Below are 12,730 nucleotides of genomic sequence, written 5' to 3'. Positions count from 1 at the left end.
CTGCTGTATCCGCTGTTCCAGGTGTAGACTCCTGTATATCGGCGAGACCAAACACAGGCTCGGCAATCGTTTCACTGACCACCTCTGCTCAGACTGCCTAAACCTACCTAATCTCCCAGTTGCTAAATACTTTAACCTTCTCTCCAGAGATGCTGCCTGTCCTGCTGAGTTACTCCAGCATTTTGTGTCTGTATCTTTTTTTTTTTACAGATTCCAACTGGATATGCAGGATATGGAGGGATATGGGTTATATGCAGGTAGTTGAGAGATGATCTTGGCATCATGTTCAGCACAAACGTTGTGGGCTGAATGGCCTGTTCTCGTGCTGTACTGTTCTATGTTCCATACTGGTGAATCTGTTCTGCACCTTCTTCAAAGCATCCACATCCATCCTGTAAAATGACAAACTACAGCTGCAACATGACTTCCCGACTTTTATACTCACTGTCCCGACTGAAGAAGGCAAGTCTGGTATACCTGTGCATCACACTACCTGGTACCTGCCTCCCTCTGCTGGTATTTCCCAATATTACAGTCAGACACATTGTATCTACCTCCCTCTGTTGATACTTTCCTGTATTACAGTTTAGTCACTTGTATCTGCCGAGTTCCTCCAGCACTTTGCGTTTTGCTCAAGATTCCAGCATCTGCAGTTCTCTGCGTCTCCAATTAACTGATGCATTCTGTACCTTCTCCTTTGCTCTATTGTACTTGACTTTGAACTGATTGTATTTATCTTTAGTGTGGGAACGAACTGCAGTTTCTGGTTTAAACTGAAAATAGACACTCAGAGAGTTGCAAATCTGTGGAATTCTCTGCCTCAGAAGGCAGTGGGGGCCAATTCTCTGGATGCTTTCAAGAGAGAGTTAGATAGAGCTCTTAATGATAGTGGAGTCAGGGGGTATGGGGAGAGGGCAGGAACGGGGTACTGATTGTGAATGATCAGCCATGATCACATTGAATGGGGGTGCTGGTTCGAAGGGCCGAATGGCCTACTCCTGCACCTATTGTCTATTGACACAAAAAGCTGGAGTAACTCAGCGGGACAGGCAGCATCTCTGGAGAGAAGGGATGGGTGACGTTTCGGGTTTGAGACCCTTCTTCAGATCTTTACACTCAGCCTGAAGAAGGGTCTCAACCCGAAACGTCACCCATTCCTTCTATCCAGAGGTGCTGCCTGTCCCGCTGAGATACTCCGGCACTTTGTGTCTATCTTTGGTTTAAACCAGGATCTGCAGTTCCTTCCTACAACATTGTATTTATGTACGATATATCTGATCTGTTTGGATAGCATGCTAAATAACCTTTGTCACTGTACCTCGGTACACGTGACAATGATAAACCTGGATTGCAATTAATAAAAACATATTCTCTGAACATTGTGTTTTATTGGGGGGTTTTTTGTTGATATTTTAACAAATCTCTTTGTCAATGTTTCTGGGTTTTTTTGTGAATACATTGTTAGACAATAGACAATCGACAATAGACAATAGGTGCAGGAGGAGGCCATTCGGCCCTTCGAGCCAGCACCACCATTCGATGTGATCATGGCTGATCATTCTCAATCAGTACCCCGTTCCTGCCTTCTCCCCATACCCCCTGACTCCGCTATCCTTAAGAGCTCTATCCAGCTCTCTGTTGAATGCATTCAGAGAATTGGCCTCCACTGTCTTCTGAGGCAGAGAATTCCACAGATTCACAACTCTCTGACGGATAAAGTTTTTCCTCATTTCCGTTCTAAATGGCCTACCCCTTATTCTTAAACTGTGGCCCCTGGTTCTGGACTCCCCCAACTTTGGGAACATGTTTCCTGCCTCTAACGTGTCCAAACCCTTAATAATCTTATACGTTTCGATAAGATCCCCTCTCATCCTTCTAAATTCCAGTGTATACAAACCTAGTCGCTCCAGTCTTTCAACATATGACAGTCCCGCCATTCCGGGAATTAACCTAGTAAACCTACGCTGCACGCCCTCAATAGCAAGAATATCCTTCCTCAAATTTGGAGACCAAAACTGCACACAGTACTCCAGGTGCGGTCTCACTAGGGCCCTGTACAACTGCAGAAGGACCTCTTTGCTCCTATACTTAAATTCTCTTGTTATGAAGGCCAACATTCCATTGGCTTTCTTCACTGCCTGCTGTACCTGCATGCTTCCTTTCAGTGATCAGAGTGGTCCCAGTTGGATGTTGGACAAGTCTTTCTCTCTAGCCTGAGATACCTGACCCATCTTAAGTGCCAACAGTGACCTGTAACAAAGTGCTGCCAGAGGTATCGCATCTGGGACATTATGTGGAATGAGCGTCTGAACAGCTAAACACTGGAGGGAGGATGCTCTCCCTCCTTGGCAATCTGTTGACCATAGATGGAGTGGCCACCCAGTTGTCCCTTGATGTCTGCAGCATGACTTCAAGAAGCGTGTTGGAGTACATGCCCCAATCAGCTTCAATGATGCCAAAGACAGACACAAAATGCTGGAGTAACTCAGCGGGACAGGCAGCATCGCTGGAGAGAAGGAATGCGTGACGTTTCGGGTCAAGACACTTCTCCGGACTCCCTGTTGTCCATCAGGTGGCACCACTGTAGGGACATAGGGATTGGCCAGGTAATAGAACCCTCGGATTGGGTTATGGTCACGGGGTGAGGAAGCGCGGGGTATTTAAATGCTTGGCGCCAAACGTTAGATTAGAGATTAGATTAGTGAGTGAAGTTAGTGTTCGTCCAGAAAGAAGTCTGTTGCGTTTGTCACGGGTTTTATACCAATAAAGTATTTGGATAATACCACTCGTCTGGACTCACTACATTGGTGACCTCGAACGTAGGAAGAAAGCAGCAGCATGTCGCAGGCGGGAGCGAGCGCGGGCGAAATCCATCTACCGCCGTTCTGGGCCCATCAGCCGCACCTGTGGTTTGTGCAGGCAGAATCACAGTTCCATCTTAAAAAGGTGGAGGAAGACCAGGAGAAGTACCACCACGTGGTGAGCTGTCTGCAGGCGGAGGTGGCTGCGCGGGTCAGCCGATACCTGACCAGTCCACCCCAAACGGACCAGTACGTGGGGCTCAAGAAGCTCCTGCTGCGGACCTTTGGCTGGGCCCAGAACCAGCGGGCTCTGAAGCTCCTCCATTTGCCAGACCTGGGGCAGCGGCTGCCGTCGGACTTGATGTCCGAGATGCTGGCTTTGGCGGGCGACCATCAGCCGTGCATGATATTCGAAGCGGCCTTTCGGGAGAAGCTACCTGGGGACGTCAGGTTGGTGTTGGCGGACGTCCCTTTTGAAGATCCGGTAGCGTTCGCCGAGAAGGCCGACACGCTCGTGAGGGAACGCAACGCCCGAGACGGCTCCGTTAACCGGGTCTCGAGGCCCAGCGGCAGTCGGGGGTGCGGCCGGGAGAGCGACACATCGGCCGCTATTGCGCAGCCGGCCCGCCAAGAGAGGGCGGCGGCGCCTGTTCATTGGCAGCGGGCTCGACCAACAGAGCCGGATAGGCGTGGCTGGTGCTCTTTCCATCGGCGGTGGGGCAGCGAGGCACGAAGCTGTAGATCCCCGTGTTCGTTTCCGGGAAACGCCTGGGCCGATCGACTGTAGAGGCAGTCTCGGTTGGCAGTAACCACCGCCTCTACGCTACGGATCAGAGTACCGGGATCGTTTTCCTAGTGGATACGGGAGCGGTCGTAAGTATTGTGCCCCCCTATGACTGTGAAGTTCGAGTGGGGGAAAAGGGCCCGCCCCTAATTGCAGTGAATGGTAGCACCATCCGTACATACGGTAAAAGGACCATGTCCCTGTCCTTCGAGTCCAGGACTTACCGTTGGGAATTCATCGTTGCGGATGTGGGCCAGGCCATATTGGGGGCAGATTTCCTATGGGCGTTTTCCTTGGTCGCAGACGTCCGAGGGAGGGGCGTACAACCCTCGGCTGATGTACGGCCTCGGGGTACTGGGCCAGAGGCTTCTACAAGCGCCGCCCCACCCAGCCTAGTTATCCAGTCCATTACCACGGCTCCCGGTCAGTTCGATGCGGTCCTGGCCGACTTCCCGCAGCTCCTCGTCCAGCGTTTTGATTCACCTTCGGAGAAGCACGGGGTCGTCCATTTCATTCCAACCGAAGGGCCGCCGGTTTTTGCCCGGGCACGGCGCCTCCCACCCGACAAGCTGGCCAGGGCGCGAGAGGAGTTCCTAAACTTGGAGAGGTTGGGAATTATTCAGCCTTCGAGTAGTCCGTGGGCCTCCCCCTTGCACATGGTTTCCAAAGCATCTGGGGGGTGGAGACCATGTGGTGACTTCCGTCGACTCAACGCGGCAACACGGCCGGACCGCTATCCGATTCCACACATTCAGGACTTTTCAGCTAGCCTGGAGGGGGCGACAATATTTTCAAAAATTGATTTGGTGCGGGGATACCATCAGATCCCGGTCCACCCGCCGGACATTCCGAAAACAGCGACCATCACCCCGTTCGGACTTTTTGAGTGGTTGCGTATGCCTTTCGGCCTTAAAAATGCAGCTCAGGCATTCCAGCGTCTGATGGACCGGGTGGGTCGAGGGTTGCCGTTTGTCTTTATTTATCTAGACGATATTTTGATTGCCAGCCGTTCGGTCCAGGAGCACTTGGTCCACCTCCACACGGTGTTCCAGAGGCTGCAAGACCATGGCCTGATTCTCCATCCGGACAAGTGCCAATTCGGCCTGTCCGCGGTGGATTTTTTGGGTCACCGGGTTACTCCGGCCGGTGCCACTCCTTTACCAGCTAAGGTGGACGCGGTCCGCTCTTTCCCCCGCCCGACTACCATCAAGGGCTTACAGGAATTCGTGGGCATGGTCAATTTCTATCATCGGTTCGTGCCTGCAGCAGCTCGGGTTATGCGCCCCCTTTTTCAATGTCTCGCAGGTAACCCCGCGGAGTTGGTATGGTCCGTAGCTGCGGAGACGGCTTTTGTTGCGGTCAAACAGGCCCTCGCCAATGTCACCATGCTGGTACACCCGCGCTCCTCTGCCCCCACAGCTCTGACGGTGGACGCCTCAGACGTGGCGGTGGGTGGGGTTTTGGAGCAGCAGGTTGACGGTGAATGGCAGCCTCTTGCGTTTTTCAGCAGGCAGCTCTCTCGAGCGGAGCTCAAGTACAGTGCGTTCGATAGGGAGCTCCTGGCCCTTTATTTAGCAGTCCGCCACTTCCGTTATTTTTTAGAAGGCCGTTCTTTCGTGGCCTACACGGATCACAAACCTTTGACATTCGCTTTTGCTAAGGTTTCTGATCCGTGGTCGGCTCGCCAGCAGCGGCACCTAACCCTCATTTCGGAGTTTACGACCGATGTCCGTCATATTGCGGGTAGGCTGAATGCCATTGCTGATGCCCTGTCCCGGCCGGCCATTCCCTCCGTAGCCGTGGTTGGTAAACATGTGGATTTCCAGGAGCTAGCGGAGGCTCAGCGCCTGGAAGGAACTGCCGCGGTGTACGCCTCCACAACCTCGGGACTGCGTTTAGAGCAGGTGGCGTGTGGCCCCACAGGTACCAAGTTGTGGTGCGACGTTACTCTCCCACGCCCTCGCCCGGTGGTGCCTGCCGCTCTGCGGCGTAAGGTTTTTGAGGCCATTCATGGCCTGGCACATCCGTCCATCAGGGCGACTTCAGCCATGGTGGCCGACCGGTTTGTCTGGCATGGCCTGCGAAAGCAGGTGGCAGCCTGGGCACGCGCCTGCATTCCGTGCCAGACCTCCAAAGTCCATCGTCATGTCCAGCCCCCACACCAGAGATTCGAGGTTCCCCCGCCCGTTTTATCCACATCCATGTGGATTTGGTGGGTCCATTGCCCTATTCTAGGGGTTACACCCATCTACTGACGGTGGTTGATCGGTTCACTCGTTGGCCGGAGGCGCTCCCGTTGTCGGACACCTCGGCGGCCTCCTGTGCACGGGCCCTGGCGTTGCATTGGGTGGCTCGTTTCGGGGTCCCGGCTATCATCACTACAGATCGGGGAGCCCAGTTCACCTCGTCTCTCTGGGCTGCGCTGGCGCAGCTGTATGGTGCTCGATTACAGCAGACCACCGCCTATCATCCCCAAGCCAACGGGATGGTTGAGCGTTTCCATCGGCAGCTGAAGGCGCCCCTCTGTGCTCGCCTGACTGGCTACGATTGGGCTGACCAGCTGCCTTGGGTCCTCCTCGGCATCCGTACGGCCCCGCGGGCTGAGCTGGGCACATCTTCGGCCGAGCTCGTCTACGGTTCGCCCCTGCGGGTGCCGGGCGACATTCTCCCTTCCACTCCCGCCTTGCCGCCATCCGTCACGTCAGTCTTGGGCTCCCTCCGGGAACGGGTGGGTTCTCTGGCTCCAGTCCCCACCTCTAGTCACGGAAGCACAGCAGTTCACGTTCCTTCGGAATTGCGGAGCTGTGATTTCGTGTTTCTTCGGAAAGATTGCCACCGTCCCCCTCTCCAGCCGGTTTACCAGGGCCCGTTCCAGGTGCTCAAAAGAGGGACTGTAACCTTCACCTTGCAGGTAGGAAATCGTCAGGAGCTGGTTTCAGTGTCCCGTCTCAAGCCGGCCCATTTAGACCAGGACCTCCCCGTGTCGGTGGCTCAGCCGCCGCGCCGGGGCCGGCCTGTGGCTGCTCGACTGGTCCCGTCAGCGGCGCCCAGTTTACCACCTCTTGGGCCTCCGCCGCCTATGGTTGGTCCCGGGCTGCCGTTGTTCATCAAGTGCCCCCCGTCACCTGCACCCTCCGCTCCAGTGGACCCCCCATCGCCTCCAGCGGCGGCGTCCACCCCGCCTCCTGTCACGCTGGGGGTATCGGTTTCCCCCATCCGTACACGTTCTGGGCGGGAGGTTCGGCCGCCCGTGAGGTATGGTTTCGAGGGTTCTGGGGGGGGTCATGTAGGGACATAGGGATTGGCCAGGTAATAGAACCCTCGGATTGGGTTACGGTCACGGGGTGAGGAAGCGCGGGGTATTTAAATGCTTGGCGCCAAACGTTAGATTAGAGATTAGATTAGTGAGTGAAGTTAGTGTTCGTCCAGAAAGAAGTCTGTTGCGTTTGTCACGGGTTTTATACCAATAAAGTATTTGGATAATACCACTCGTCTGGACTCACTACACCACCACAGTGGCTGCCTCGCCAGCAGTCTATCTGTCCTTTCTACTGTTTTTTATTATTTCAAGTATGTGTTTAAGTATGTTTTAGTGTTTCTTGGTTTATTTTATGTGGGGGGTGGGGGGAATTGGGGGAAACTGTATTTCAATCTCTCACCACGAACGAGATGTGATTTTTCTCCGTATCGTATATCCGTCCCCACTGTGGCCTAACATCGTGGAGTGGTGCGGCCTTTCCTGGAGACCGGCCCGGAGCTTCATGCCGCGGGCGCGGCGCGGACTTTAACATCGTGGAGCTGCGATCCTTTGCTGAGGATCGGCTGCGGAGAGCTCCAACCGCAGGGCCTGTGGACTTTAACACCGTGAAGCCCGCGGACTCTGGTAAGAAGAGGCCGACTCGGGAGCTCCATGCCGCGGGGAGAGTTTCAATCCGTCCCGATGCCGGAGTTTCGATCATCCCGACGCAAGGGCCTCGGACAGTCGGCAGCGGCGACTGCGGACGGTTCAACAGCCCCGACCGCGGGTGAAACAAAGAGGAAGTTGATTGAACTTTATTACCTTCCATCACAGTGAGGAATGTGGAATCCGCTGTGGTGGATGTTTATGTTAAATTTTATTTTATGTGGCTGTGTGTCTTGTTGCTTTTTACTTAGTATGGCTGTATGGTAACTCAAATTTCACTGTACCTTAATTGGTACATGTGACAATAAATTGAATCTTGAATCTATTGTCCCTAATGTGAAGGATATAACTAGTGTGCGGGCGATCGCTGGTCGGCTCGGTGGGCAGAGGACCTCGTTTCCATGCTGCATCTCTAAATTCTTCACACTGTCTGAAGAAGGGTCTCGACCCGAAACGTCGTCCATTCCTTCTCTCCAGAGATGCTGCCCGTCCCGCTGAGTTACTCCGGCATTTTGTGTCTATCCAACAGGTCATTGTTTCAACAAAAATTCTCACTTAATAGCGGAATCTAACAGGAAACGGCTTCAGTGGTACGTTCCTCGTGACTTCAATTCGCTTGCTTTTATTTTGGATCCAGGTGGCACGGTGGCGCAGCAGTAGAGTTGCTGCCTGACAGCGCCAGAGACCCGGGGCCGATCCCGACTACGGGTGCTGTCTGTACGGAGTTTGCACGCTGAGCTACTCCGGCATTTTGTGTCTGTCTTCGGTGTAAACCGGCATCTGCAGTTCCTTCCTACATATCAATGTTCCAAAGTTAAAATGGTTGAGAGCTTCAAGTTCCCTGGCATTAACATCACCAACAATCTGTCGTGAACCAACTACATTAATGCAACAGCTTGGAGGGCAAACCCACATCTCCACTTCCTGACAACACTGAGGAAATTCAGTCTGTCTCCAGTGACTCTTACAAACCTCCACCTGTTTGAGCTGTTCCCAAGCCAAGCTGTGATGCAAGCTTAGAGGACATAGTATCAATGTGAAGGGGAAAAGATTTAATAGGAATCTGAGGGGAAACTTTTTCACACAAAGGGTGGTGGGTGCATGGAATGAGCTGCCAGAGGAGGTAGTTGAGGCAGGGACTATCCCAATGTTTAAGAAAGAGTTAGTGGGGTACATGGATAGGACAGGTTTGGAGGGAAATGTACCAAACGCGGGTAGGTGGGACCAGTGTAACTGTTCCACACTGTATCACTCTGTTGCGTTTCAATGGTGAGACCTATATTCTGCACTCTGTGTCTTCCAGTGTTCCCTCTCCCCCTCCCACTCCCCCTGTCCCCCTCCCCCTCCCCCTGTCCCCCTCTCTCTCTCTCTCTCTCCCCCTCCCTCTCTCCCCTCCCGCTCCCCCCCCCCCTCTCTCTCCACCCTTAGTGAAGCTCTTTTCTCTCCCTGAAGGTGAAGCTCACTCTCTCATGGTAGAAGCATGTATTTATATAATAATTTTATCTCTACGAACAACAGGTGATTATGCAGGAACGGGGTATTGATTGTGGATGATCAGCCATGATCACGTTGAATGACAGTGCTGCCTCGAAGGGCCGAATGGCCTCCTCCTGCACCTATTGTCTATTGCGTCAAGCCAGCTATCCTCCTTGGTACCATAATGGTGTGCGTTATGTGTCCTATCAGACACCGAGCTGGTCGCGGGTGCCTCTGGGAAAGCAAAGCTTATCTCAGTGACCTCGCGGGTGGCCTCATGATCTACTCATCCCTTTGAATTAGCCTGAGCATCCTTCGAAAACATCTACTTGTTTTCCTTAACAGGGTTGGAAATGCAGTGCTGCTAATTTAGCTGACAACTCCATTTCAGCTCAGTCTGTTTAACCCTCACATTACACGTGCTTGAGGTGTCTTGAATACCTGATCTGTGTTGGATAGCACGCAAAACAGGGCGCACGGTGGCACAGCGGGTCGAGCGAGCTGCTGTCTCACAGCGGGTAGAGCTGCTGTCTCAGCATCAAAGATACGGGTTCGATCCTGAGCTCGGGTGCTGTCTATGCGAGGTTTGCATGTTTCCCCCGAGTTTTCCGGTTGTCTCCCACATCCCAAAGACGTGCAGATTTGTAGGTAAATTGGCTTCTGGCAATTGTGTACGGAGTGGTGGCGAGAGTGGGATAACATAGAACTCGTGTGAACTGGCGATCAGTGGTCGGCGTGGACTCGGTGGGCCGAAGGGCCTGTTTGTTTTCCATGCTGTATCCTTAAACTAAACATAGAAGTCGTGTGAACTGGCGATCAGTGGTCGGCGTGGACTCGGTGGGCCGAAGGGCCTGTTTGTTTTCCATGCTGTATCCCTAAACTAAACATAGAGCTCGTGTGAACGGGCGATCAGTGGTCCGCATGGACTCGGTGGGCCGAAGGGCCTGTATACCTAAACTAAAAACTAAATTAAACACAGCTTTTCGCCGTCCCTCGATACACGTGACAATAATAAACCTGAATCTAATCCTAAACTTACGTAAAGCAAGGAGACAAGTGTCCTAATGTGCAATGAGCCGTGTTCTATGAGAACTTGCTCATAAAAGGGTCTGGTTTATCTTGACGAGGGCGGGAGAAGGTGATGCATGAATAATGGACATCGCCAGGCAGTGATACAGACGCCCTGACATGAATAATTCCACAGGCTTGCCTTCTCCAATTCACTCAATGGGCGATGTTTCATCCAGAACTCCAGGCGCTGCTCAACTTGCGATGCCTGGACTTTGTAGTGGTGCAAAGGCGATACACCTTCAGCAGAAACCATACTTCGAATTTTGAATTTTGATCTTTTTCCCCGGCGTTTCCCAGACACAGACCTGTCCGCTGCTCAGACTGGCAGTGCCTTATGCGGTACGATACTCTCATGTGATGCCGGGCAACAGCAGTGAGCCACAGCTCCCACTCAGCCACAGTTGGGAGCTCCCACGGCCATGATGTTTGGTAGGTTAGGTGCATTCAATGCATTTTCGACTTACGATATTTTCGATTTACGGTGGGTTTTTCGGAATGTAGCCCCATCGTAAATCGAGGAGCATCCTTGTAATTGAGGAAGTGCAGCGTAGGTTCACGAGATTGATCCCTGGGATGGCAGGACTGTCATATGAGGAAAGATTGAAAAGACCGGGCTTGTGTTCACTGGAGTTTAGAAGGATGAGAGGGGATCTTATAGAGACGTATAAAAATTATAAAAGGACTGGACAAGCTAGACGCAGGAAAAATGTTCCCAATGTTGGGCGAGTCCAGAACCAGGGGCCACAGGCTTAGAAGAAAGGGGAGGCCAGTTAAAACTGAGGCGCGAAGGAACTTTTTCACCCAGAGAGTTGTGAATTTGTGGAATTCTCTGCCACAGAGAGCAGTGGAGGCCAAATCACTGGATGGATTTAAGAGAGAGTTAAATAGAGCTCTAGGGACTAGTGGAATAAAGGAATATGGGAAAGGCAGGCAAGAGTTACTGATTGTGGACGATCAGCCATGATCACAATGAATGGTGGTGCTGGCTCGAAGGGCCCAATGGCCTCCTCCTGCACCTATTTTCTATGTTTCTATCTATCTGTAGTTCCAAACCTAGTTTAAACCGTCCCTGTTCATTTGCAGGGCATGCAGCGTAGGTTCACCAGGTTAATTCCCGGAATGACGGGACTGTCGTACGTTGAAAGACTGGAGCTACTGGGATTGTGTACTCTGGAGTTTAGAAGGATGAGAGGGGATCTTATTGAAACATATAAGATTATTAAGGGATTGGACCCGCTAGAGGCAGGAAACATGTTCCCAATGTTGGGGGAGTCCAGAACCAGGGGCCGCAGTTTAAGAATAAGGGGTAGGCCATTTAGAACTGAGATGAGGAAAAACTTTTACACTCAGAGAGTTGTGAAGCTGTGGAACTCTCTGCCTCAGAAGGCAGTGGAGGCCAAATCCCTGGATGCTTTCAAGAGAGAGTTAGATAGAGCTCGTAATGATAGCGGAGTCAAGGGATATGGGGAGAAGGCAGGAACGGGGTACTGATTGTGGATGATCAGCCATGATCACATTGAATGGCGGTGCTGGCTCGAAGGGCCGAATGGCCTCCTCCTGCACCTATTGTCTATTGTCACATAAAGAGCAGGCACCAACCCATCTTAGCGGTGTGTGTCTTGCTCTCTGCCAGTGCCTCTCGGTATCACGAGACCCTGTCACTGTGCTGGAAAACTTCATCTTGTTAGTTTGGATATATATTTATTGTTCCCGAAAGACTGCCAAAACGGTACACGATAGCGCGACAATTTTAGGCCCACCTTACTCACCATTGTCCTGGGGTGTGCAAATAGCAAGTTTCGTTACATTTAAAAAACAATTAACTTAATAGACAATAGACAATAGGTGCAGGAGGAGGCCATTCGGCCCTTCAAGTCAGCACCGCCATTCAATGGCTGATCATTCTCAATCAGTACCCCGTTCCTGCCTTCTCCCCATACCCCCTGACTCCGCTATCCTTAAGAGCTCTATCTAGCTCTCTCTTGAATGCATTCAGAGAATTGGCCTCCACTGCCTTCTGAGGCAGAGAATTCCACAGATTCACAACTCTCTGACTGTGGCCCCTTGTTCTTTGAATCAAGTCAAACTCAAGTATGACAGGTAGAGTAAAGGGGGAGATACAGAGTGCAGAATATAGTTATGTGAATATGTCAGTCTAAGGAAGGGTCTCAACCCGAATCGTCACCGTACCTTCTCTCCAGACATGCTGCCTGACCCGCTGAGTTACTCCAGCTTTTTGTGTCTACCTGCAGAATATAGTTCTCAGCACTGGAGGGCATCAGTTCCAGAGACAAAGTCCAATGTCCGCAATGGGTGGGACACTGGTTTGCACCAGTCGGCCTGGACTCAGTGGGCCGAAGGGCCTGTTTCCATGCTGTATCTCTAAAGTTTTGCTCCAGCAAGTCTTCCCAATCCCAGATTCAAAGAGGCCTGAACTTTACTTACTCCTGTATAGGACATTCCAGAGGAAAAATCAGGAATTAGCCCATCGGGGTGGGGGGGGGGGGGGAGTTGGGGAGGGGGAGAGGGCAGGGCCGTCTTAACGCATGGGCCTGATGGGCACTTGCCCGGGGCCCCACGAGCATAGAGGCCCCATGCTGATCTGTGTATGTTAAGTGACTTGCAATAAATAAATACTACTTTAAAAATGTAGGTTCAATAAGTGCTTTTTTCGCAACATTTTCAGTCCCTAAG

Source organism: Rhinoraja longicauda, chromosome 11 (genome assembly GCF_053455715.1).
Source record: "Rhinoraja longicauda isolate Sanriku21f chromosome 11, sRhiLon1.1, whole genome shotgun sequence".
NCBI lineage: Eukaryota > Metazoa > Chordata > Chondrichthyes > Rajiformes > Arhynchobatidae > Rhinoraja > Rhinoraja longicauda.
Note: the sequence above shows the minus strand (reverse complement) of the source record.